Consider the following 27,479-nt stretch of genomic DNA (forward strand, 5'->3'; position numbering starts at 1 on the left):
TATATTTTAGGTCCGATTAATTCCATGGAGAGTTGCAATTGTCGAGATCGCTATATCGGACAAAAGATCAAGCGTTTTGTTGGTGCGCACCTGCAGCTTGATGAATACATCAATAAGTTACAGCGTAATCTCCTTTTCATCCTTTTATCATTATCTATTCCAAAATCGTAATATTCCAAAGTGACCGATTAGACTGAGTAATTCGCTTTAACACTGGCCGTTACTGAAAGATCCGTGTAAAGATACATCTAAATATTCGAGACGGGGTGCTTAATTACCTCCAAAGCCTCTTAACGCAAGTTTTATCGAAATGAAGTCATTATACAAACACACCGAGGACGGAATCGCGGAAAATGTTCTTGAGCTTGATAAATTCGTCTCTTGTTTAATCACACGCCAGTGGTTTGCGTGTTACGCTACTAATCGATAATCCGAAACACGGCACACCTTTCAAGATATTCCTAGAAAATACTTGTTGAGAATCATGGATCTTAATAGCCGAAATAAATATATAGGAACACTTCGGTTACACTTAGAATTCATATCAAAATGGTTTCAGATTTATTTGATATGTGATTTACAAGATATTCATCGATACGCATTTCCACGCGTCCCAGCACTCTCTTTGTCTCACCATCTTCTTTACCACACTACCAACAGAACAGTTGCATTCTTCTGTTTTACGAGACGCTGTGCGCGCACATACTCCCACACACTTATATATGTGTGTCACTACTACGCGACTAATCTAGTGTAGCACACAAAATTACACATATCTTAGTAATACTAATTCCAAAATTACCTAAGAGTAGAGTATCTGAACTTCTATTATACGAATATTGTGTTATCCAATTGTTTGCGATGTCTTCGTGTGCCACGGGGATGACGCGACAAGCAATAAACGTCGGCTGATCTTCAATACGTTATTAATTTACAAACCATTCTGTTTTTAACAGAATGTGCGAGTGATTCTGTAGTGTATCTGATTTGACCCAGCCATTGGAAAATTTTTCCCCAGTTAACGAGACGACCATTAATCATCATGCTAAGCGGACGCTAGAAGTGCCATCTGAAATATATCTGATCGTGGAAGTGTTGGCATCTTAACATTTAGGTCAACGAAATGCAGAGTGACAAACTGCCGAGAATCGTTCTTTATTCATTAACTCGTTTGGTTCTATTTAATCACCGATGAGTCCCACTCACGTCGAACGAGACTGGAAGTCCTTTAACGAGGAACTACAAGATACTTAACCGACAGCTCAATTAACTTTACCAAGCATCGAATTATGACGCAGCTTAGACCCTGATGTGCACGATGAAGTATATTTTTCGGCTAAAAGCTTAACGAGGCATCGTCGTTTCAGCCTTCCATCTATAAAAGTTATTATGACGAAATAGCGTAGTAGTACAAAATTATAGGTATTTATCTTCTCAATTGTTTAAGGATTAAGGATAAGGATTAAGGATTAAGGATTAACACGCTCTTCTCGATTAAACGGTTCAAAATAGGCCAAACTAAACAAACAAAACAAAAAAAAAAAAAAAAAAGAGAAAAGGATGGTATTTAAAGAATCGCTAATTGTCCTCGACGATTTCAAAGCTCGTTTGTCAGTCAACCGAGCGAGAACACTCGCGTTTTTTCCAGGGGCGACGACAGGCGCCGGGCATGACGTTTTCCGTCAGATTTCGTTGAACGACTAGTTGAAAATGCGAACACGAAGGACCCTTGTGATCTGCCTGCATCTCCTGTTTCCTATGAAACGCGAGTAGCTCAGTCGTACGCGGATGTAAACCGGCCCAAAGAGAGCGCGCGCCGGCAACGCTGCGATCCGTCTAGAGACGTCAAAGTTCCTGTCGACTAATTACCACGCCTCTTGCCCCTCTGACAGCCAGACAGCCGGTACTAATGCGACGGAGTAGCTCTTGCACACCGGGACATCCGTCAAATCTCATTTGCCTGCCTCTTACAATCCAGTGTTTCACCGACTGCCGAGGTTCAGCTCGATTCCAGCTCCGCGCGACGAGCAACGAGAGTCGTTTAGGTTCGTAGACGTGCAACACGGCCAATAATAACCGACTCGGCGAGCGTAAAATTAGTTTCTGATTGGATTAACCCGACCTAGTCGACCGACGGCTGTTCCTCCCAGCTTTTTCACCGGATGGCTATTTTCGCGAGACCGGACGAAGTTGTCGGCCATCGACCGACGTGTCCTCCTACACACATTGTCGACTATTCGACTTTCACGTGGTAGCTGTAGCCCGCTGTGAGGCTCTCATTACGACATAAATAGAACTAACGACGCTCTATACAAATCAAGTGGTGCACGTGGTTATGTAAAGAGCAATGACTTGGAAGAATTTAAAGACAGCTTGCAGATATTTAGGATTTACGTTAAGGGAAAAGGAGGGCATATAAATTGTGGGAGCGATCAATCTTGCTTTATGATTCGTTTTACGACTGCATTCGTTAAACCTAACTTTAATTTAATTTTAAAACACAGTGATTAACAGACTGCGGACACATATGTACTTATGGGAAATTTCAAGGTTTAAATTGTACAGAATGCACATAATACGGAGAAGTATATAAAATATACAAAGTACAGTGACGTCTGAAATTTTCGCTATAATCGAAAAATATGAATTTTGTGATTAATATAGAAATTTTGAAATATAGAAATATTATTAAATCCAGCAATGTTTAATTTGTCACGCGTTTTACTCGATATGACGAAGCAAGGGATTGTAGTCGTCCAGCTCACGTAGATCTCCGAATCTGTGTGATCCACTGGTGGATCCACAGGTTTCTTTCCGTTCTCTGACTTCTATCGGAAGTTGGTGGATTCGCGGTGTTTAACTTGTCTTGTAAGTTCCGGTTTAACGTGCGCGAAATACATGGATGCCAGGATTCAGGCAGTATGTAATTCTAGCAACTCAGGTAGTAACGTTATCCTGTTCATTCCTGACTAATCCTCATTGCGGTTTAAACGTTCCAGTTCCGGAATATACCTACGTTTTGGAAGGCTCAGGCGTCGGACAGGCAAGAAAATGTGGCTCGCTTCGTCACTGGCAGAGGGGAAATTATGCAAATGTATAGGCGATGGTTCGGAAGTTTAGCAAAAATGTTTGAGATACCATTGATATTATAATTCGGCAGGCAGTGTTTCTTAAATCTTATCCGCATTACCGTACCATATCGGAAATACCGACGGTCTATAATTTGTCGTGCTGAATTATGCATGTAGGCGCAAGGACTGCAATTTCAATATTTGCCAGAGATCGATATTTTCGTTGACTTTTACAACGCTTAACCGCGCGACGCAGCGTTCAGAAGGAATATTTGCATAACGACGATACGAAGAATCGTAAAGTCAATTTTGTGCACACCGTTTCACACGTACAGTATATGTACTTTCGCTTAACCAGCTTTTACAGGACCAAATATCTGGCCATTTAGTTCGGAAATGTATAGATTTATTATACAACGATTATCAATGAAAAGAAATTTATAACGCTTATTATCTATATATACAGGATGTAACAAAATGGGTGATGAATATTTGTAGGGTCGATCCCTAATCGTTGGAATGTAAAGTTGACTCGTTTGCAATCTTCTAAATCAGAATAGATAAGCGGAGTCCCATAAGAAGACGGTCAGAATGTTAGAAGGAACGAAACTGCGTCGTTATCCTCCAGACAGCTCCGCGTCTGGCTAGCAGCTTCATCTATTACAGAATTTCCCGGACGACGGGTGCAATTTCTACGATCATCGCATGAATATGCAAAATGTACGTTCAAACAGCTCGATGGTGAACCGGCTAGAGGGAATTACAATTCTAGCGGAACATTTTCGAAAACAGGACGCGATGCGACCAAAACTATCACCGTTGCAAACTATGTTTTTATTGTACGCGATTTCACGACACGATTTGGCCTCTGCGCGGATAAATCGCTCGCCCGGTGTTGATAAATGATATTTTGATTTGCGAATTTCCGTAACGTCAAGCCCGTTATTTTCGATAGTTTGCACCGTGAAAATCATGAAAATCATAACGCAGGAAAGTGCACGTATACGATAAAAGCTTCGAAGCGGAGAGAAAAAAACTTCACCAAGAAGAAAAGCAAGAACTTTGTTTCAAGTTGTAAGTTTCTTTCGTGCACGGATTGTTCACGTCCAGCGAACGATATTTGCCGCACCCTGTATATTTGCGCTTGCCACCATTGTCGCTAACTTCCCGGAAAATCGTGGCCTCAAGAAAACTTTCTTAATTATCGGCGGATGAGCTACAAGAGGAAGTATTGGTTTCGGAGGTCGGTCGAACGCTGGATCGAGGCTGGCCAAGTAACCGTGCAACTTATTCGCATGATTTTTCCCGCTCTTGCGAACCACGAAATTAAAAGTGAGACGAAGAAACCGATAGGTGACGATGGAAGGCCTTGGAGGCAGAAACAGCAGAACGACGAGGCAAAATCTAGCGGCAGTCAGCATCCGTGAGGAATAGATGGATCTTGGTATGGGTACATTATAATGAAATCGGTTTTCGCTTAGCGCGCCTCCAAGCAGCCTTTATTAAATCTGTGATTCCGCCGTTTTCCTTTCTCTCCTTCGTTTTTTACTTCTCTCCATCTTTCCACAGACCGCGTCTTTCTCTTTTCTTCTCCTTCTTCTTCTTCTTCATTTTTTTCTCTCTTTCTTTATTATTCTCGACTTCATTCTCGATAGACGGCGCGAAAGAGGTGAGCAGGTCTTTCGACTGTCTTTCATCCCCTACCCGGTGCAAGCCCTACTCGTCTTCCAAAGGATCTTGGTCGGATTTACAATGGGAATTCGTATTATAGTTCCCTGCCTTTCGCCTGTTTCCCCGGCGGATTGTCGTCGGAACGACGAACAGAGCCGCGAATATACGACTCGCCGAGAGATTGTGCCTGACTTGCGATTTTTATGGCCTTCCGGCTCGAAAGAGGGAAAAATATAAGCACCGAGCTTCGAGAATATTCCGCAGCAAGGCCGGCTGTAATAACTTATTAAAAGCCGGGAACTCAACACGAAAAGAAGCTTTCTACCTTTTATTGGCTGAAACAATCCTCTCCTTTAGTCCTGCACTAACCTTTCGCTGACACGACTCAAGAATTACGCTCTTACCAAAGCAGACCATTCGCGAGTTACCCAATTCTTACATATCGCTTTTTTTTCGCGTATGAGATACGGATCGAAATTCCCCAGACAGAAAGCACCAAACAATTCGAAGCAGCTAAGTGTTGACGGAACAATGAGTTCGCTTATTGAATCTGGCCGTGATTTATGCATATCGGGGCGCCGCACCGTTTGTCGCTTTCCAATTTGCGCGTTCAACCGACGCCTGTGCGCGGCCGGGAACGTGCAAATCATTTCAGACGGTGCGGCACGGCGTGGAAAAACAGTACGGGAAATCTGTAGTTTTTTAGCTGCAGACGGTGGTCCTGCCGTGTCGAAGGATATGAAAGCCTGTAGATCGATATTAAACGGTGATTTAATAAACTTTTATTAAAATTCAATGAAACCCGATCGTTTATCGCGCCGTCATCGTTGGAAACGTGCATGGACAACGAAAATCAAATTAGTTTTCTCGTTGAGGACGTCGTTACTTTTTAAATTCAACCGAAGCCTGTCGACAACTGGTACGTGGACGAATACATAAATAACGAAGCCGAACGTGCTCGTTATCGCCAAGTGACGCGACCATCGAACATGATTTTTTCATTTAATTTCCTTTCCATAGCTTCAAATTTGTACAATCTCTGACCGACGGCACGTTTGGAAAATCTGTAACATTTTTTATTCAACCTATCTTTCTTCTTTAGTTCTTCTACAATTGTTTGCTAGTAATATATAGGATTGGGTGTATTTTATATTTTTCGATATATTGTAAAGTTTCAAAATTGTTTTCTCGTTTTTATGATTTTTTCTCAACGCTTTTCATCGACGTGGTGAAGTTTAGGTTGGAATATATTTCTATACATTCATCAGTATTCTCCTGTGTCCACAAAGTTCACACATTTTTTTCTTGACTCGGCGTTCTCGAAAGATTTACAACGTCAAAGCTTTCTCTTTTTCGATTTTTTAGAAAGATTCGTACCTTTTTATGGAAAATTTTCAATAACTTTTTTTTTTGTTTTGTTTTATCAGAACTTGTGTCTCTAAAATCGCATTTACTGCGATGGAAACAACACTGGTGAGGAAAAGCGGTTGAAACTTTTTTGCATAAAGCATCCGAGATCGATGCAGGTTGCTTCGCAACCACTCGACTCACTTCGCCATCCTGTTGCCCTATCTCGTTTATCAATTTGGCCACATTTGTCACATACGGATGGCAATCCACTGCAGGTCTAAATTAACAATTACTCCTATTTCACCATAAATGCAGTGGCGATTACATCGCCGCAGATATCTATTTTATTCCCCACGTTACTGCATCCACAACATGCAAACGTATACTATCGTCCGTAATAGTATTTGGTAATTACTTACTGAGTGTATTCTATTACCGTATTTGCACATTCGGTGCAATTCGACCAACATTTTTAAAGATCAATATTTCTCCTACATTTTCTATTTTATGAGAATTTTTCATTCTTTTCGTTAATCATATTAAAGGAGTTCCAATTGAATTCAATCGTACAAGTATTTCATATATTTCCAGTAGTTTGAAAGTGTCGATATATGTATGGCCGATAATATATCATTTTACACCTAACTCGACACCCAGCAACATGTTGCACACTTAAAATTCTGCGACGGTCTAGCTCGTTTTCTTCATTGACAAATTCTTCCAAGGAACCTGACGTTCGACGTTAATCGAGCACGTTGTATCGCCGCCGCGGAATACGGTTAACTGCGACCACGTTGCAGCTCGTGCGTTCGTGTGGGTGTACACATTAAACGGGTGGTCGGGCGCGCGTTCAAGCCAGCAGCATATCCGGTCTCGGTGATTTAATGGAAAGCGAAGCAATCTATGCGTTTACCTTTGTCATTATCGTCGCACGTGTGCCGCCTCTGTCTTCTGGCGTCTCTGTTCGTCAATTTTCCTTTTTCTCCCCTTGTCTCAATTTCTCGTTTTTCTATTCCGGCCGCTTTGTCTTCCTCTTTTCCGCCCTTAATTCGATGCAAGAGTTATTCGCTGGGAAACGTAACAGCCTACGAGCTTGCCAGATTAGTTCTGAATATAGTTGGCTAGAGTCTGCGAGATTCTCCAGATTGCCATGAATATTTGACGGCGTACGACCCCAAAGGTGTGCTTTCCAGGTGGAGAAGATGCCACCACGTTGGATCACGTGGCTTTCCATGTATTCATCGATTCTAACTGGTATCGTAAAACGACCGTGCTTCGATCCTATTTTGGTCTACTTCGGGCAAAGTTGGCTGCACCGTCTTGTTAAAGCCGCGAACCATCTGTTCATCGTAGTAGCCTGTTTAAATCAGCTATTGATTAGCAATTTTCATTTTCGGAATCATTGATCCGTGACTCAGAGTGTAACATGATTTCGTGTCATAAATCGAGGCGAAAGCTCTCTTTCAGAACGCGTTCGTTATTTTTGGATCACTATTACCACACTTCGCCACGTCGTGTTCATAGTACATTAAATTTAATGAACGCGTTAACGAAGCTGAATAGGTACGTTGCTTGGCGCAATACGTGTGTAGGACGCAGGCCACCATCAAGCATTCCTGCGGATACGTAATCGTTTTAATCTTTCCGCCATGTTAAATAATTTAGATTACCTCGTATTTCTTCAGGATAAGTCTCGCAGGTTCTATCTGACTCCATTCTTCAGTGTCTCACACCAGGATCGTTTAAGCGTCGTATAACAATGCTGAAATTCTTTTCTCGCCTATTCAAAGTACATTTTAATCTCCAGTTACCCCCGAATATATGTCAAACCCGATATTTTCTTTTCTCCGACCGCGAATTTCAAAACGAATTTAGGAGCTTAGCGGGACAGCGTTAAAAGGAATTCGCGATTCTCGCGCACAATGTCTCTGGGGCTTGGTTCAAAGTTATAATATGTTAATGCGTGGAAATTTCCCTAACTTTTATAACCCGGCTGCCATATAACGTTATGTTACACTTGCTTCGAGTACGAGCGTCTTCCCAATAGAAACTTCAATTCATTTATTTACTTCTCGTAGGATATCTCGTCAAAGTGCATTGAATCAATTTGAAAATGGATCTCTGTGGAAGTTTTGAGGGTAAAGTACCTAAATCCTTGCTGCAGCGGTCATTTAAATATTTCATTAATTAATACGATTTCAGGAGAATTGGATCGGACAACGGAGCACGTAAAATCTATTCACCGATTAGGGGAATTTTTTTTACGTTTCCCCGTGTTACAGTCGCTGTTCTTTCAAGTAATTGATTCTCGTTGTTCCATCGGATGATGTAACGGTAATTAATAATCGTGTGCCACGACAAGGGTTTTATCGAAAGCTACTTTTTAACGGCGCATCGTAGCGGTGTCACGTTGCTTCCTATGGCGCTCCGAGATCGCTGTGATTTCCCCATACATAAAATGGGAAACACGTACGCGAACACAACACGAGAGGCACGTACTCGATCGAATCGTTAGAAAGCAGAGGCTGTAACTCGAAGCCGTTCCATCGATTTTCAATAATTTTTTCGTATCGTGCTGCGAAGTTACGTCTCTCTCGACGTGGTATTAAAATATTATCGAAACGGCATGTCTCTTCTATCTCGTCTGCCGCGAATCACGTCAATCAATTTCAATGGGTTTTTCCTCTTTTTTAATACCAGTATCCGATGCCGGTTGGCTCCGAGTTGCGCAGTTTGTAGCAATCGAGTGCAAAAATGTAAAAGTGGATGAAAATTTCGTTGTAAAATCATGGGATTGACGTGAATCGCGAGAAGTCGAGTGCAAGCGAGCATTTTGTTTTATGAGTTTCCCTGAGTGTCATCGATCGCACATTTCAGCCTCTCCTTTTGGATTAATTTTATACTATCTTATTATTTCCCTTGGTTCTAGACGAAAAGACTGATGGTTCGGCCGAAAAATATATAAAAAAAATTTCGTTTTGCAAAATCTGTCAAAAATTTTGGCCTCATGTATTTTGTATTTTTTTATGTTTCGATAAGTTTTCAAGTCATCTAAGATTTTCACGTTGAACAAAATTCTCAACTCGTAGTTGCAAACGTTGTTTCTTTTGGAACACAAGTAGCCTTAGTTACACGTGTCTGGTTGAAAATCATAATTGTGTAAGTCAGCTCAGCTCTCGAAGTTAATCTTCGTAAAGCTTCATAGAATCTTGATAGCAAAAGACAATTATCATTTCGCTATAATCCCAAGTCTTTTAAGATATTAGTCGGTAAACACGTTTCCGACTCGAACGATCAATCACGATCGACCACGAGTAGAATAAGTCAGCAAACGATCCGTCCCTAACATTAGATATCGGTCTTTGACAGTGAATAAAGCAGGTGGAACTGGCCGCGGAAGAGCGAATTAATCAGTTAGTTAGAAACTCGGTCGACATTAGAAACCCATCGTGTTCACGGAGCAAGTAACTAGGCCAACTAAAACTACCTGCCCCTAATAACTATCCTACTCTCATGAAAGTTACTCCCTTTCCGCATACCTCGTTTTGTCGATATAAAAGGACGCGAATGGAATTTTATGTTTAGTCAGCGATTCTTTCAGCTATCCTTCGATTACGAAAATAGACCTCGATTTAACGATTTCGAATTCTTTGCGACAGCTCTGAGCCGTTATATCGATGTCAGCCGTCGTGACAGCTGTATCGACAATATCGCATCGATATCTGACGTCGAACGAAGCAACGCCTTTGTCGTCCCGCGTCATTCAGAGCAACGGTGCTGAATATTTTGCGTCGCACCATGTTATGGAAAAAATTTCTCGCCCTTCTGCTCACATTCCTACGAATATCAATTATAATGTAAAGCATCGCGACATTACGAATGTTTATGCAAATTCGTATTTGTATGAATATCTAGTTGTATTACTTTACTGAACCAGCTTAACTTAACGTTTTAGCAATTTCTATTACTGACAGAAACTTATTGTATAATTCGTTGGAAAGATATTTCGCAATTTAGCGATTCTACAATCTCCATCATCAGTGTATAATTATAATTATAATTAATATTCTGTTAACCGATTCAAAACAGGGGCAGACGTTGGGTCATGCGATCTCGGAGATATCTCTGAGCAGTAACCAAGGATTCAGTATCTGGGTCATATGCAAGGATTTACATGACCGGTCAATTTGTGGATTACAGTTCAATAAGTCGTTGAGTTAGCGAAATGAATTATCCAAACCATAAGATGATGATTGGCTCTAAAATCAAGTAAAAAATAAACGTTCGAAAATCATTGCGATTAATTTGATAAAAAACGTGCCAAAGGTTAAGTCGAAAGTAAAAGATATATCGTTCGTCTGATACAAAACTCGTTTCACGCTACCGCGATAAACATCACCGTTGTTCTTTCCAACAAGACACAGGGGATGATTCTCGTGTCTCTGATGTGCATCCTCGCGATTCGTGTAACGAAGAAGCGCGAACCAGAGGTTCAATCTCTCAGCGTTTCCACGTGTGAATCGTCGTAGAAGAAACTCAGAGTTAGAAGAGAAACAATTCTTTTGCTTCTCTTTGAATCAATTTCGTGTTCACGTACGGCGGACGTATTCAAGTGGGAAAGAAACGATCGCAATGGTACGACCCTTTTAGCGGGATAATGCCCTGTTCCCTCGATATTATCGCTAATTCCCGTCAACCAGCACCGCGATGAATAATAGTCTGGAAACGAGCGGTTCGCAGAAAAGAACCGTCTAGTGGTGTAATTAAGAAATTCTTCACGGAGACGCGACGATGGACTACCATTTTAAGTTGCGCGCAAAGGTAGAGACCAACGGGCAAACCTATTTACTTGCGACCCTCGTGCAAATTCTCGCATCTGAGATTTTCGTCGCAACGGGATAGCCTTTTCTGTAAACAGAGACGAATTGCTTAAAAGCGAAGCCTTTATGCCGGCCAGGAAAGGAATGGAGCACGGTCTAACGAATTTCTCGTACCGCCCACGAATAATGGCTCGATTGTCAGTCGACGGAATTCACCATGACATTTTTCACCGCGCCACTCTATTTGTCTCGTGGTTCTACCACAGCTGTCCTTGTGCTACGTGTCTACACTCGGTAAGCTCCTTATAATTTCTACTGGAGGGAAAACAATGCTTCACAGAATCGATAGCGTTCCATTGAAAATTTTCCTTGTTCCGGATCTCTTTCTCAAGAAAGAACGTGATTCTATACCTTGTTGGTAATTAAGGAACGGGAATTTCACAATAATGCTTATTGTCCGACGATTCGGAAATTTCTCGCGAAATCTTGCCAGATTGTTTGGAAAAATATAAAAACAAGGATCGATTTCTTTGAAGTCGTTGACATAACGAATGCAGCGTTCTCGCTTTCGTGTCGAAACGACGAGGCCGCTTTTCCGGCCGATATTATCATCGAAATCGAGCGCGGACGGCGTTGGGAACAGGATCGCCGTCTTTCGTGGGATTATCATTTAAATTGGCAATCGATACTAGACCAGAATTATTCCTATCTCCTTTTCTTCTCTATTTTTTCATTTCATTTTTGTCCTTTTCTTCCTCCTATCATTCTTCCCTTCGTTATATCCTTTTTTCATTCGTTTCACCATGTGTATGTTCACCATGTAGTTACTGTTCACCCTATCACATTAGACGTCGCACAATTTAAATGTATCACCACAAAATTTTTGAAATTAAAAAATAAATTCTTCCCTTTTCAGGAAAGGTTATAAAGCTTTGTTTCCGCTCGATATTTGCTTTCTCGCTTTTTTCTTGGCAAACGAACTGGATGAAATGTAGTAAGAAAACCGTAGCGACGCATTCTTGGATGTTTGCCTTTGTTGCATCGTCGTGGAAACACCACGGAATTTTTGCTCCATGGTAGAGCTTTCTTTTATCGATACAAAGTCAGCAACGAGTATCAAAAAGGATTCATCGATGTCTCAAGCACACTCTTTCTCCACGCCCTTTATTTTCGTGTCTGTCAAAGGGTTATTTTTCCAATTAACCATGAAGAGTTAGGATCCATTGCCGTGGCCATGACGTGTACACGACAAATCCGCTGTTTCATGCCTCTGTGCACACGATACCGGAGCAAACCTAAGCTTGAATGGCTCCACCGAGACTCGTAGCATTTGATCTGGTTACACAACCTCGGCACAGAATTCTCCTCTCCCTCCTCACCTTTGCAAGCCTGTAATTCCTTTACCGATACCAACCACGTTCGATTACGTTTCTTCGATGAACATTAATTTCGAGGTTCGCCGAGCCGGACTCCTTTGTTCCACGGTGCTTCTTCGTTTTTGCTTCGAGGCATTTATCAACGTGCACGCGTGCATCCAATGCATCCATGTGCATTGTCTCGCGAAACGCATCAGTTTATCAAATAAAACACGTTTCGGCATTTTATGTCGCCGTAAACTTTCTTGTTTTACGTTCCAGTGTCTTCGTCCATGAAGACACTTGTTTCAAATATCTCGTGAACTAATCACGCTTGTATCGCTTTGTTTCAGTACCTTTTTTTACGAATTAGAATTACGAGTGACTTCTCCGCGTATTTTTTGCGTAATAACGCAGAGCGTACGTCTTTTATTATCGAGGTGAATTTTAGTTTGACAGAATTTGATAGAATGTGACATTCAGATGGTGAAGTTACGTAAGAGTAGCTGACGTGAGATTCTATAACGTTGAATGAAGCGTAAATTTTGAAAAAGTAACAACTTTCGTATAAGGAAATAAAACGAGAACTCTATGATACCTCGTTTGTATAATATATGCAGAACATTGCACGTAAATTAATAGGGACCACAGCAAAACGTTTGAATATTTATAATTAGCGAGTAAATCATTGCCGTTTAAACAGTAGCATTTCATATTTGTAACGAATGTCGGAGATTAATTTGTAATTGTAATTACCATTATTCTGGATTGTTTGTTCGTTAACATTGTAATTTTTTGTCCTTTCCTTTGTTTCTACTTTTCTATTGATTTTACACACAAAAGAAATAGAACGAGAGAGAGAGAAGAAAAAGGGAGAGAGAGAAAGAGAGATACAATTACTTTGATCACTTTGAAAGATAGCGTCATTGAACGAAATGATAATTTGTTAAAAAATTTCGCATGAATGCACTTATTCGTACAGGTCGGCGGAGGCGGCGAGAAATAAACGACGCAAGAAATTTATTGTTATCGCGGAGGCGATATCGCGAAAAATTCACGTTTCACGCATCGAAAGTTTTCATCGAAAGAAACGCGTGTTCCCAGGCGAAAATTACTCGTTACGAAAGGTTAAAATGAAATTTCCTACTGCACCCGTGTTTTTACGATCTTCGTCGATTAACGGTGTACGGTTTGCTTTTATTGCCGTGTGGAACACAGTGAGAACTAAATTTGTTATAATATTTTAAGATACGATCACCGAGGTAGCTATAAATCGTTGTAATATCATTAATTTGCTACGAAATAAAATTCTGTCGTATTATTTGATCTATGTTAGTAATTCTCTCTTTCTCCCTGCGTAACATCGAGTCTATTTTACGGCGACGTCGTCGTTACGATCCTTCTTTTCTTTCCATGAATAATTTCGAACCAGGAAGCACACCAGGAGAAGAAATCTGATCTCTCGCGTCAACTGTCGATCCATTCTTCGCCAATTATTCGAATATTTCCATTCTTCACGTAACTGGAAATATTTGATCGAGCAGAAATAGAATTTGCTGCAAGTTCCCGAAAACTTTATTAACCGTACCGAGTTTTACTGTTTGGAATATTTGAAAATTACCGACGATGAAAAAACGCGTATAAATCCATCGTGGGTAACCAGTTGTTTCGAGTTCTAACTAAGAGACTCAGCCACTATACGCCAGGTTCACGAAAGTTTAATAATTAACGATGTTTTTACAAACATTCCATCGAAACTTCTTCGAGCAAATGATTCATGAATTGCGAGCGCGACCGAATCAATAACGCGCTCGGTGCCATGAATCAGGCGAAACATGACATCCGGTACACACCGAGTGTAACAAGCGTTGATAAAGATATTTCATTACTCTACTTTTGGAGCAGACTTAACGGCAACACGTCCCTTACTATATACATATATATATCTGTCCCCATCTGTTTCCAAAATTAAACGAGATCGCTGCAAAACTTTTCCGTTGGATATATTTTTAGCACGGTCTTTAATATATTCCAAGTCTGCTTCCCTGTGATTACTAAATCGAGAAACAAAACGCCAGGCTGCTAAAAATCTACTAAAAGCTACTTTCTTCGAAGCAAATCAACGTGCATGAAATACGTAAAACGTTAGATTCACGTACTAATTTATAAAATTACGTGAGGCTATTTTCTAAATCAATCTACAGCGAAAATAAGCTTGAGAAAACAATGTCTGCCTAATATTCTCGCAAGATCTTGCAAAGAAAAGAATATCCAGAGGTCTCTACAAGCTTCATCAAACTTTATTCAGAGTGACGTCCTGCACATTTTTCTTTCACGAGACGGAGTCAATGCTTTGATCAAGGAAAATACTCAGCTCCGTTTTCACTGCGATAGAGCAGCGCGAAGGGTGCAGTGATTTGTGTTTCTAATCTCGAAGGGGCATCCAAAATGAACGCAAACGGTGAATAGACGTATCGACTGTAACGGAGAACGAACAAAAAAACGTCGTCGATGGAATTGCAACGTCAACTTTTTGGTATCGGTCGAGACTCACCTCCGTTCCCTTCTATCGAGCGGCTCGAAACGTCGCTCGGACCAACCGATACTTCTAATTGCTCGGGCTTAGTCGGGCCAGTCAGTCGATACTCGGTTTGGATCGAAAGAACGAATGGAAGAAAAGACCAGTCTGTTGTCACGAGAATTGCGTTTTTGCGTGCGGTTCGATAACACGGTCCCAGGCACGGCGTGACAGCCATTGAAATAATTCTTCAAGGAGAAACGAATCGCTTTCTGTGCTCGATAAACGCCAAGAAAAGTTCCGGGAATCCTAGAAAGCAACATCCAGATGAGGAAAAAGTATGAAGTGGAGGAAACTCGCGGGGAACACGGTCACGAAACTGTGCCAGTATCGAGGGTGTAACGAATCGAAGGTACTACTCGGAATATTTCTGTTGCCTAGCTGCGTTTAATAAGAGCCGATCACGCGATGTAATTATTTTCTGTTGAAAACGGAGAGACGAAAAAAGAAACATGGAACGGTTAGCGAGCGATTAAACTTCGATCGATCGAAACGATCGGATCGTTTCCTGACGTGCGCCATTAACTCTTAAAGAAAGGACAGGATGATGATGAATTTTGTACGGTCAGTCGATTAAAACTATAATTGTAACGGGGACAGATTGAAAATTAGGACAGTTAAGTAGTACGAGTCGAGCATGGGCGAATGGGTGGCATCAGACGTTACGTGTAATAGTGGTACCGAATTGATTTCTGGGTTATACTTGTGGGATGCCTGTGCACGTATGGTATGTAGTCGAATATAGGTGGAAAAAGTTTGAAAAAGCAGCCACGAGTACGCTTAAACATAGAAGAACCGCGGAGGCAAGTAGTACGACTCAACCATTTCGTCGAATCGCAGGTCGCTTTGCTTTCTGCGCCTCGTGCTATTTTCTTTCAGATCTCGGTTACACTCGTGAAAGGCCTTTAGCACCGAGTCGTAAAGCAGGAGCACGAAACTTGTCACAAAAGCGAAAGAACGCGGAATTCCAACTATAGCATTACATCCTCTTTAAAGAGGAGAAAGAAGAAAAGGAGGGAAGAAAGTCGCGAATTGAAACGCGTCACGATACCGCAAACAGGGTGTTGCGTCGCACCGCGTCGCTCCTTCCCCCTTTTATCGAGGTCCAACGCAAACCAAGTGGAACCAAAAACCGCGACAACGTGTCACGCTAGTCGGTTTTTCCACTCGAGTGCCGCAAATCGATTCGCAAATTTCGTTTACCGCACGCATTTCCAACCAAAATCTGCCCGTTTACACGCTTCTTAATAAAAATCCTCGACAACAGGCGGCGTTCGCCATGATTCTTTGACAAACTCGCCCCTCGATCGAAACAACATCGGCTAGCTGGATTCTATTCCCGCGCAGCACGAATTATATTAGTTGCACAACACGTGTCGAGTTTCGATACCTTCCTTGACTCAATCAAATCGCGTTTATATAGGAAATCCGCAAGACGCGAATAGTATCGATACCTCATCGAATGGAACCATTACCTCCTGAGCGATCCTCGGTTGGTCGGAGCAAACTCGCGTACACACGTAGATTAATCACAGCACCATCCACTCGGACGATCGATTCGTGATCGTTTAAGAAAAAAAAAAAAGAAAAAAAAGAAAAAGGGACCAAGGAAGAGATCGTAAACGGTAGAAAATTGATATTCCTCGCGGCTAAATCTCGATCTCGACGTAACGAACCGACAGACGGAGAACGGAACAGTGTCGATCGACGACGGGAAAATCGACGATGCAAAGGTGCACGTGTTGCCGCGACGTGCGCCCACGCTAGACTGGCGCACGGTCGGTCGCTCGGTTGGCCGCCTGACTCGTCGCTGACTCTCCCTACTGCGTGGTTGGCCGACCGGCTGGATGGCGGGGTGGTTCGCTGACTGCATGGTAGAATCGCTAGCCGGAACAACCCTTTCCCTTGTTGCTCGCCACTCTTCGCGTCGGCCCTCTGTTTTCTCCGAGACCAGCACTGCTGAATGTTAGAGTCACACTCGTGTTTTGAGTCTACTGGAAAAACTTTTCGATTCGATCCGCCGTCGAGGACTAAACTTCGCTAACTGGACTTTTCCTGCAGAAAGGAAAAGAGAGAGAGAGCATTCAATGTAAATTTTTCAACGTCGTTCGTTTTTTATCGACCATTTTGTAGGACGCTGAGTACCTTCGAACCGAGCCGTGCAGAGGAAGGAAGACAGTCGAGTCACGTACTTCCTTTCTTTCAATTTCGACGTCCTAAAGATATCTTCCACTGCATCCTCGTGATTTTTTCATCGGGAATCTGAAAGGTGCTCGGAGCAGTTCCTAAATTGGGGAGAAGAAGGTTGAGTTCGAGTTAGATACGCCGTTGGATTTAAGTTTCTCTGAGAAGCTTTGGCAGTGTGCATTATCATTCAGATCATTATCCCGTACCGTCGTGGGATTTGTCGAGACTCCTCGTGCGTGTTTCCTCCTCGCGATCGAATTGACTTAATGACACTTTGATCTCGCGGCTGCTTGAAATCTAGTTTCGCGAAATTCCAACGATGCTGCGGCGATGCTGAGTGCAGCTTCTATTACCGTAAGTGTGGGCTATAGACACGCCGTTGAAACTTGCCCTATGACAAGCGAACGCGGCAGATTGCATTGAATTCACACCCCAACATTAAGTAGCATGCAAATTATTGCAAGCGGAGTTTAATTAAAGTCACACGATCGACACTGCGGCACATTGAAATCCGGATCCTGATAATTTATCCACCGAGCAAAAAGTTTACGCCCTGTTGGAATCTGTGTTGGCTTCTGATCGCCGCACAACGAGCCGGAAAACTATCCAGCGCAAAGGTTCTTTCGACTACATCTCCATCGAATTAACCACGCTGAGGCAGAGAGGAAACAGTTGAGCGGAACAGGAAGTCGTAGAATAGAAACTAGCCTGTCTGATGCACCGGTCCCGTTCAACTCGCAATTCCCATTACTTTGAAGTCTCTCACGGAAGAATATTTGCCTGTCTGTCTGGCGTCACTCAGCCCCTTTGTTATTCCACGGCTCCTCAACGCTTTTCTTCCGCTGGTTGGTCGATCGACCTAACTTATCATCCGATCTGTGCCACTTTCAGCTGCTTAACACGTTCGAGTCGTTACGCGTTAACTCACGCACGACGAGTCGTATTGATTTAAGAGTTTCTTAACTTCTAACTTTTGCCAAACGTTTCTGGTTTTGTTCGATCGGTTATCCGGTCAATCTCTGCCCTTAATAGCGGCTATTAAACGCAATCAGCTACACGATAACGCGAAATTATAGAGAATCACGATTATGCAATTACTAACCTTTTTGGGTTTCGCGGAGACGAAAGAACGCCGCGTGTCTTCCATATCACGAAGGCTTAAGTTAACCGTGAGAAGACACGAACTCGAGTTAATAGCGACTGTACATTCCTACCTGAGCTCTACCAAGCTAGATATATTCTATTCTGGTTTTATTTCCTCATCGTTTCAATTATTCTCGTCTTAGTTGCTATCTTGTTCTCTTCAAGAGTTTCATCGCGCATCTGACATTTTGAATCGTTTCGTCACTTAAACACCTACCTGAAAATGAAACGTTTCGAAACTTCAGGATGTTCTATTTAGAAAATTTCATGTTTGACACCGAATTAAATTATGCCAATGTCCGTTGAAGCTTCAGAGAAAGACACGGTTTGTGGCAAAGAAGATTTTTAAGCTGCCAAGATTATAAGTCGGCTTTATTTTATATTCTTGTTCCTTTTATAAAACACATCGTGCAAATATACTTGAATATTTTACAATTCATCCATAGAAATATTAATAACTCGCGCAAGTATTAATATATTCAAAGAATTACGAACGTATTTGCAAGCTTTTCATTTTACCGCACCGCAACGGATATGATTAAATCAGAAATTAACGAAAATATTCATCGCATATAGGACAAGCTATTTTCAACACAGACGAGGACCGATACACAGAGCACTACGTTGCACAGGAGCCTGTAAAATTCTCTCAAGTTATTGACGATCGCGAACCCAGGCTCATTTCCGCGTTAAACCAGAATTTCAGGACGATAAAACGGCCGAGTAACAGCATTTTTACGCGCGAATCTCGCCGTTGCGCGATCGAAATCAGGATAAATCCCATTCGTCGAGAGAGACGCGACAGGACAATATGAACGGCCCGACAAAACAAGCAGCCTCAAAACCGCGTTGTTTTATTATCAATGGAAAAGATCGTGAAATATTCAGCGCGCAATTATTATGATACATCGATTCATCGATGCGACGTATACACAAACTTTTATCATGCGAATACTCGGTGTCTGTCGATTAACATCGACATTACAGCGTCGTTCGTCAAGATGAGAAGCCGTGCGCTCTTCACACTGACGTTTCAATCGCGATTGTTCCTCGCAAATCGCTTTTTTTTGATCGTATATCGTGCATTTCGAACGATCGGCTTTTGTTCATACGTACGTTACATCGACTAAAGTCGGTAGCTAGGAGACTGCTTCTACCGGAGAGTTTCACAGAATCGATAAAGTATCGACGATACGTCAAATTCGATGACGGAGAAGGTGGGGTCTTAGACCTTGCATCGATTAGATTACAGTTTTGGATACTTTGGTGACTTACACCGTCGCATCGTCTAGTCATCTTTCCTTCATCAAAGAAGATATTCCGAGCGCGTGAAATTTAGAAATTCCTTGCAATAGAATTCTTTGCGTCGTAGTAACGTCCCGTGTGATGTTTACGGCGGTCGGCATTTCGTATTTCTGAAAGCCTTTCGTGACAAGTTAATGACAAGAAGAGCGATTTGTAGAACTGGGTGTTCGTTACCGTTTACACGTTTCACAATATTTGGCTGTTTATTACGTTGTATTGTTGATTCGATTAGATTAATTATTATACGAAGTTCTTTCAATTTTAAGAGGCATAAAGCTTCGATTTCAAAATCAAGAAATTTCAGAATTTGTATTTCCACATTTCCTCTATTTTATAATATTCCGTTTTTCCTTCCCTTTCAGTGAAATATCGAGTCCCCGCTGTACTGTCATCGCCGGATGCAGAGGATATAGAGAAAGAGGACTTCAAAAGATCGTGGTAAGTAGATTCAAGTTTATAGAAGAAAATTTTATACAAACAGAACTCGCAGAACGTAGATTTTAGAAAGAATATACGGAACTAAAGATTCAGATAACGAAAAGATAATAGTGAAAATATGCCAAAGATTTTTGTCTGATTAATGGTAGCATACGACTCGTGTTAAAATTTCCGGAAGTTTCATTACCGTAATCCATTCTACGTTCTCACAAAACATTGTTCAACTCAGCTATGGGACCCGGGGCATGGTAAAATCATTTGATAGCAACAAGATAGAATGACAGATAGATAGAAACTCGCGGCGAAACAGTTACAGGAAATGATCGCGTGTGAAGCAGTTTTTCAGGAAACGTAACACGGACCATAAATCGCGGCGATTTGCGAGCGGACGCGTTCGTTTTGCCAGACTTCCGTCGCGGGGCAGAAGAAGAGCCGCGCGGTTTGACGCCTTGATTTCAAGCGGCTCGATGATCGCCGCGTGACAAATGGCCGTGACGCGAAAGCTAGCTCGTGGCCTGGCTGCACGCACACGCCGACACAATTAATGGGGATCCTTGGGGATCGCGAGAGGTGACCGACCGGAGATCGAAAATATATCGTGGAATACGAATCGGCGACGCGAGTTAACGGCGCGCGACGCGACCCTCCGAGTGATTTACGATCGCGAAATTCGAGGAAAGGAGAATTTTAGTGTCCCCTGCCGTTTACTCGGCCCCTTCTGTTTCAAATCTGCCATTGCGAGAAATACCGCGGATTACGACCGACTAATGCCTTGATTTACAATCTTTCATAAAAATGTTCGAACGCTTGTAGGAATTTTTTACGCGCGTATTGCGTGTCTTGTACGAAACGTTTCAAAATTTCGTTAGCGCTGTAACGAAGAAAAAAATTTCTATCGAGATAAATAGTTGGCTCGGCTCGCCGGAATGTCTAACTACGAAGAGAATATTCTATTCGTCGTGTGTATACTGAAACTCTCGAGCGAGGAAGAACATAAAGATGATCTACTTAATCTTAGAAGCTGAAGCACGACTAAACTTAGTGAAGTAGCAAATTGCGTGTTAAACGAGCCAGCATAGACGTGCAAAAACGAAATCATTTCACGTGGAAAAATTGGAAGAGAAAGAGCGCATGTAGCCTGTACGTCAATCAAAATTCACTTTTTTCTATTGTTCGAGCTGCAAACTGTTCTCATCAACTGTGGAAGCTGTATTCGAAGAAAAATTGCCAACTATACTCCGGATCTGTTAACAAGGGATTCGCTATTCCTTATCATTAAATTAACGTTGCTATCGATACTCGAACGATGAAGTACGACGCCAGCGAGTGATATTAATAGCCGATGGTGATAAATTACTTGGATGGTAATAAACATTAGCGAATGATTCGCGATATTATAAAACGTTAACACGAAGAAGTACTCCGTCATCGAGAGATATTGAGACAGCTGAAATATTAGCGAACGCTTCACGTGCAGATCAAACGTTCGATATACGAGTTAATTACGAGCAAAACATTGGACGAGTGAGTATGCGAGCCTCGCACGAACGCGTTCGATGTGACAAACACAGAGAGCATAGGAGAAAATGGAAAGGATCGGCGCTCTCATCGGAGGCGTTCGATTGCAACGACGTGTTGGAACTGACGGTGCAGCCACTGCTGGTGTACCGTTTCTCTGCCAGGCTTTAGGGTTCAAAGCAGCGTATCTCTGAAAGCCACGGGAAAAAAAGCGGTAAATACACGGCCACATTGGGATCATGATCAAACAGCTGCTCGCATCTCGCTATTCACCGGCCAATGAATGCGCTCTGCAGAACTTTGCGATAATCCTATGGCTTATATCGATTACCGTAGCACCGCTCCGCTGGCGGTTGTTTCTCAAGGCGTGAAACAACCAGCCTAAGAAGGATTTGTAACTGGAGAGCACGGGTTTTAAGGCAATCTCCAGACCGCCTTCTCTTGATTAGTTCCACCGCTGGAACTGGATCGCGCAACGAGACTCGTTTAAAAGTTGATTCAAGCTAGTTGCCCTTTCTTTCTCCTCCTCTCGTTTTCTTTCCCTTCTTCGTACGAGAACTACAGGAACTTGTGCTTGTTCCGTATTGGAATTACCGTGCCCCGATGGCTGTATTGAAAAAAATGTCACGCTGTTCGTCGTTTATGTTGGCGTCGCATGCAATTTTTCGTTAACTGAATGCAGCTGGCTACATTGTTTAAAGCTAATCAATTTAGCACCATTACCATGTAAAATTGACGCGCCTCGGAGTTTAATCAATATTTGAGGATTATTGTGGATATGAAATGGCCGTTGCGCGTATTTATTTACTCTCGGTGAACGATAAATATTTACGGCATTGTTATTTTATCGTTATGCCTTTGCGCGACACTGTTCGACCTTCAATTTTCCGAGCGTAAACTGTTACATTCCAAGCTGCGTTCTTCTCTAACGAGAAAATCCAAAAGATTGGCCAGATGTAGTGAATCGTACTACAAAAACGGATGATATGTGGACTTCCTAGTCAGGTCAAAGCAAATTGAATAGTTTTGTTGAAATCTTCATTCGCCTAATTAGCGTCGTAAACGAGTGAATTCTTACGATGTGGATACAAACAGCAGGGTTTAATCGTCGCCTCATTACGTAAGATGCTACGGGACTGGAACACCTTAATCCTTAACAAACAGGGAAATCGTTTGCGTTCGCGTCTTCTCGCGTCCCCAAAGCTTCCACTTAAATCTTCACGTAGCTTAATTATCTCTACAGCCAGACAATGAAACGATTTTAATTTTCTGGCCGATCCTTTCTTTTTCATTCTCTTCCCTCCGATTCTTTCTTTCGTTTTATCGTCTATAAATATAAATTCACCGACTTGGCGCCCATGAAATTTCGTTTGCCAGCGCCGCGTACAACTTCCTCGACGAAACTTCTTCGAGTTTCCTTACTTTCCATGGGAATATGCGCCGATAAAGTACATTAAACGCGGTAGGCTTGTATCCCCGGATGAAGTTTAATTTTAATGCGCCAAATATCGGGAAACACGGATTGCCCCTCGCGAAATTTCGTCGTAACGGCAACGGATTCGGGGAATAACTGCGTCGAAAACACTTGGGAAATTTAGCTAACGGTGAATTTCACGACTCGATCTGCTTGAAGATTCGTGTTTAATTTAGCATGCTTTCAGCAGACACGGCGACACTTTACGGATAAATTGCCGCGACATAAGGTAAACTCGCGGAATGATTCGTGATGTGGCGAAAAAATATATAGCGAATGACGATAACCTCGATACCTACTGAGAATTGTATTTTATCGTTCCATTTAGCTTCCTGTATATTTTTCTGCCTCTCTTTTATAGCCGCTATTTGTTAGACGCGAAGATTTCCACATTCGCATAAAAGGTGTGGTGAACATTTTTACGCTAAATCGCATTTAGCAAAATGATGTGGCAATTGGGAGGATACAAAAATGCGTGAAAAAAAATATGTTTGAAAAAGAGGACGACAGGACGAGCGAATATAAAATAGTAAAAGCGACAGTTTAAATTCACTACAACTCCAAATTCGGCAATGGATGGATATTTTTGGTCCAGGTAGTTTTTCTATTTGCGTTCCCGTTTCGCCATGCGTGTCGTTCGATATATCGAGTGCGGCCAAGCTCGATATTTTATTTGCATAATACCTCGGAATGAACGAATTTAGGAAAACATTTCAAAGATTACAATTTTTCAGTTGATCGTTGCAAATGATCGGATACGTTTTCGTTTTCTATCTGAAATCGTTCCGAGATTATATTACATCGTTAAATTCCATTGGAGCGTCCAAATATAACGGTAATGACATCGATTTAATTTCATCCAGATTTTCAATGTTTGAGAGAAAACTTAGAGGCGTGACAATATTTTGAAGATGAGATTGCTTGATCAATTTAATCCTTCCTAATTGTATCTCAAATGAACCCTGTTCCGTGAAGTCACGCAGCACGTCGCACCACTTTGACAACGTATGATGGATATTAGTTTGTCAGTAGACACCTTGATGAAGCTCGATTATAACGACGCCGTTATCAACAACGTTATCAGGTGAACTACACGTCCGAATTATGTTCTTCTTCGTGTATGAAATTCGAAGATATATTTTCTATACATCTGACTCTTTCTGAACAATAATTTATTAAATTAATTTAGTGAATTGTCAAACAGGTAAATTGTTTTGTTAATTTTCAACGTGATATCAAACAGACTATTTACTATATGCCTCTGAAACATTTAAAACGAGCATGAAATTATGTTATTTCATCAGTAGTTTAAAATGAGGAAACATTTATACTTTCTTATTTTCATATTGTTGGTCAAAAGCTATGCGTCTTACTACTGAGAATTCGCAGTCAGTTAGCAGGCTTAGTGGCCAGCGAGTCAAGAGAGGTGGAATGGATAATAATATTTCAATGTTCTATATAGTAGAAAATGGTATAGAAAATTGTAATATACCTGAGTTCATTTGCAATTAAATAAATCGATAATTTGTGTAAAACATCTAGAAACGTGTTAACGAGCCTTCAAATGAATCACCTAAGTCTTGCTAAACAATCGACTGTACGCTTGAAAATGGTCGTAACGCAGGAAACCGCAGGATCCAGTTGCCTAACACAAGAAACCGCAAATTTGATTTCAACTCGCAAGAAACTGTACACTTTAATCCATTTTATCTCAGCAAATTATTAAACTTTACTTCATCGCATCAGCGTGTTATAAAATCCAATTTCTTAACGTCGAACCCATCCCTTTTAACTCCTAACGCTACCAGAATTCCGAAACGTCCAAATATAAGTATGTTCCACAGTCCTAAATGCTAAATTTACCGCAGCAAACACGAGACTCTTCAATACCATCCTCGTAGACGCTTTCCTCTTTAAAAACCATTCACTTCAAAATTAAAGATACAGGATGAAAGGTGAAAGGCGAAAGGCGAAAAGTGCGATATTCTCGCAAGTTCGCCGCTAGCGTTTTCGGCGGCATCGATGTCAAGGATACGCGTCAGGTTCGCGCATACGTCATCGCAACAATCTAACGCGTACTCGGTAGTCGGATCATATATAATGCGTTCCACCGCGCGGATATACAGAACGGGGCCGGTAAACGACCGAAATCTGGACGCCGATAACATACGTACACACGTATGCACGGCCATTGCATACGCATTTGCATCTGGCATCCGACGCAAGCCGGCCCCTCTCGTGGATATGCATGAAGGATCGAGGCGAAATTTTGGCTAAACTTGAAGCGCTCGCGAGTTCCGAATACAACGTCAAGGACACGTGTACGACCACCCTTGAAATTGCATCGACTATCTTATTTCCACGCTCGATCCCTCAACCCTGCAGCTTTTTATCCCTATTATATTTACAGAATCGTGGAACACCGCGCGGAAAAAGCACAGAAAGCTGACTTCTTCGTTCGTGACTTTCAAACATTCCTCGTTCAAGGTACTTCGCTTGGGAGCTTGTTTCTGTAATCCGATGGCAAGCGGCTTCGTCGTTTGCGTTTGCGATTGGTTGCTCGTTCGTAGTTTCGATATATAATGCGAATATATAATGCGAATGTGTATGCGTTAAACACAATTCGAAATTTGACTGACATTCGCAGCGAGACACGCGAATTCACAGATCACTGGCTTTCCTTTTGATCTATCCTTTTTTCTTTCGAATTTGAAAATGTTGAGAATAAGTAAATGGTAAGGTGCACGCGATGGGAGAATAATTTAATATCTTGTGAGTCTAACGAGAAAAATTGCTAGAAGGATACGATCGAAGGAACGATTATGACTATGTAGCCGGCAATTAGGGTGTTTCGTGCCGGCTGATACCGAGAGCCAAGCACCGTGTTTATTCAAAATAATCTTTTGAACTTCTGTCGATAAGCCGTAGTAACGTTTTACCGATAAATCCATTAAAGGATATCTGTCATTTTCTATAATATAAAACTCGTAGTCGTTCGAAAACACAAGCATAAATAACACACAATACCAAACGTATAGCTGATACATACATATTCGTATCGTCGTTTTCCTGTTTTATAAACTAAAAATATGAATCAGTATGGCTCTCATTTACAGGCTTCAACTTAATTAACCATTGAACGAGGCCAACACTGAACAGTTTTTACAAAATAAACATCACTCGAAGCTTCATTCGCCAAGAATAATAAATAATATTGTTATACAGGCTAACAATAGCGATATTAATTGAAAAAAGGAAGGATCATCGATCGAGCAACCGTATGACACAAAGCGGTGAGCTTAGAAGCAACCACGAGCAATCTCGGAATTGCACCGATAGTATCGGTAAAAGAGAAGAATTAAGCAAACGAACGGCTCGGCTTATTGCTCCCATCAGCTGAATCGAAGTACCAGCCGGGGCAATAATTGAATTACACCGTGTACGGTAGGAAACAAAAGCATCGGGCGAATTAAATGAACCAGCTGCTACACGAGCTTATACTCGAAAGCTAGAGAAGCTTTCCCTCTGCCGATGGTAATCGCGCCGTACCACGCGCGTCCGATATTTCCTCGAGATCCACCGTGAAGTTCTGCATTTCGTGAGTCGCTTTATACCGCGCTCGCTCGCGGCGATTCTCGTCCGAAAAGTGCAATCTTCGAATCCGGAGAAGCTGAAAACGCTCAGATGGAAAAGAATAGTTGTCGACATTGTGTTTCTTGGCTAGGAGGCGACGGGACGAGTAAATGTACCGTGTATTCTGCAAGTATTCTTCAAGAGATCTGTAATGGTATAGGTTTTATAGCTGAGAGGCGAGCGAAAGCCTTGCAAATTCAATCGGGACAACGTTGTTATCGAATAACCGATTCAACGAGGAAGGAATTTTTGATTTATATTGACCAGCAATCGCCGCATTTTAAACGAATATCGTTGAAATTTTCCCGAAACCAATTCACTTCGCCACATGCACGTATTAACGTCAAAGAGAATAACACGTAAATATGAATACAGCTTGTCAAATTTTTATCGTACTTTTATTAGTGTTGGAATATTAGTAAGAGTTACTCGTTGTGTTGTGCAACTGTTAATTATTTACTATGCCACGCTAAAAATATCTTCCTATACAATTGAAGTTTCTTAGGTGGAAGAAATAAAAGATGTATATCGAATCGAGTAACGACAGATCAAAGGTCTCAAAAGCCAACTAGGTTAGAAAAACGAAAGAAAGTGGAGATACTGGATTGTTCCTTTCGGAGAGGAAACGTCTAAGAAAGAGAGAAGTGACGGCCGAACGTCTAGGGGATTCGACAACTTCTTGAAAATGCCGGCCACGAATTTACCCTGACCGCGCTGCCATGCTGGGAAATCAAATCCCAACGGACAGTAGCCGAGCCTTTTCGTCTCTTTCTGTGGCAAATACTTTTGCAGACGCGAGCGGAAACTTTCGCTGCCGTTAAACGAGTCAACTAAACTTCCAGTTTTGGGAGACCAGAAACGTATTTGAAATTGCGACGATGAAAAAGAATACGATATCGCGTACGAATATTTGTCCAACTTCGTTCGCTCTGTCCC

General features: G+C 41.8%; 1 protein-coding gene across 6 annotated transcripts in view; it reads right to left on the reverse strand.

Annotated features, from left to right (window-relative positions):
• The window catches only part of LOC126924921 (protein artichoke-like), a 175,575-nt gene that overhangs the window by 67,708 nt on the left and 80,388 nt on the right, over positions 1-27,479 (reverse strand). Inside the window, exons 1-2 of one of the 6 annotated variants that reach the window (XM_050739916.1) lie at positions 16,321-16,649; positions 14,822-15,094 (exon numbers count right to left, since the gene is read on the reverse strand). The exons of 2 other annotated variants lie outside the window; for them this stretch is intronic. The gene's annotated coding sequence lies outside the window, so the exon portion shown is untranslated. Of the gene's footprint in view, positions 1-14,821; positions 15,095-16,299; positions 16,651-27,479 lie in introns of those variants that run through there. 3 more of the 6 variants (XM_050739917.1, XM_050739913.1, XM_050739915.1) reach the window with 3 other exon arrangements.

This window comes from Bombus affinis, chromosome 15 (assembly GCF_024516045.1).
Source record: "Bombus affinis isolate iyBomAffi1 chromosome 15, iyBomAffi1.2, whole genome shotgun sequence".
Taxonomy (NCBI): domain Eukaryota; kingdom Metazoa; phylum Arthropoda; class Insecta; order Hymenoptera; family Apidae; genus Bombus; species Bombus affinis.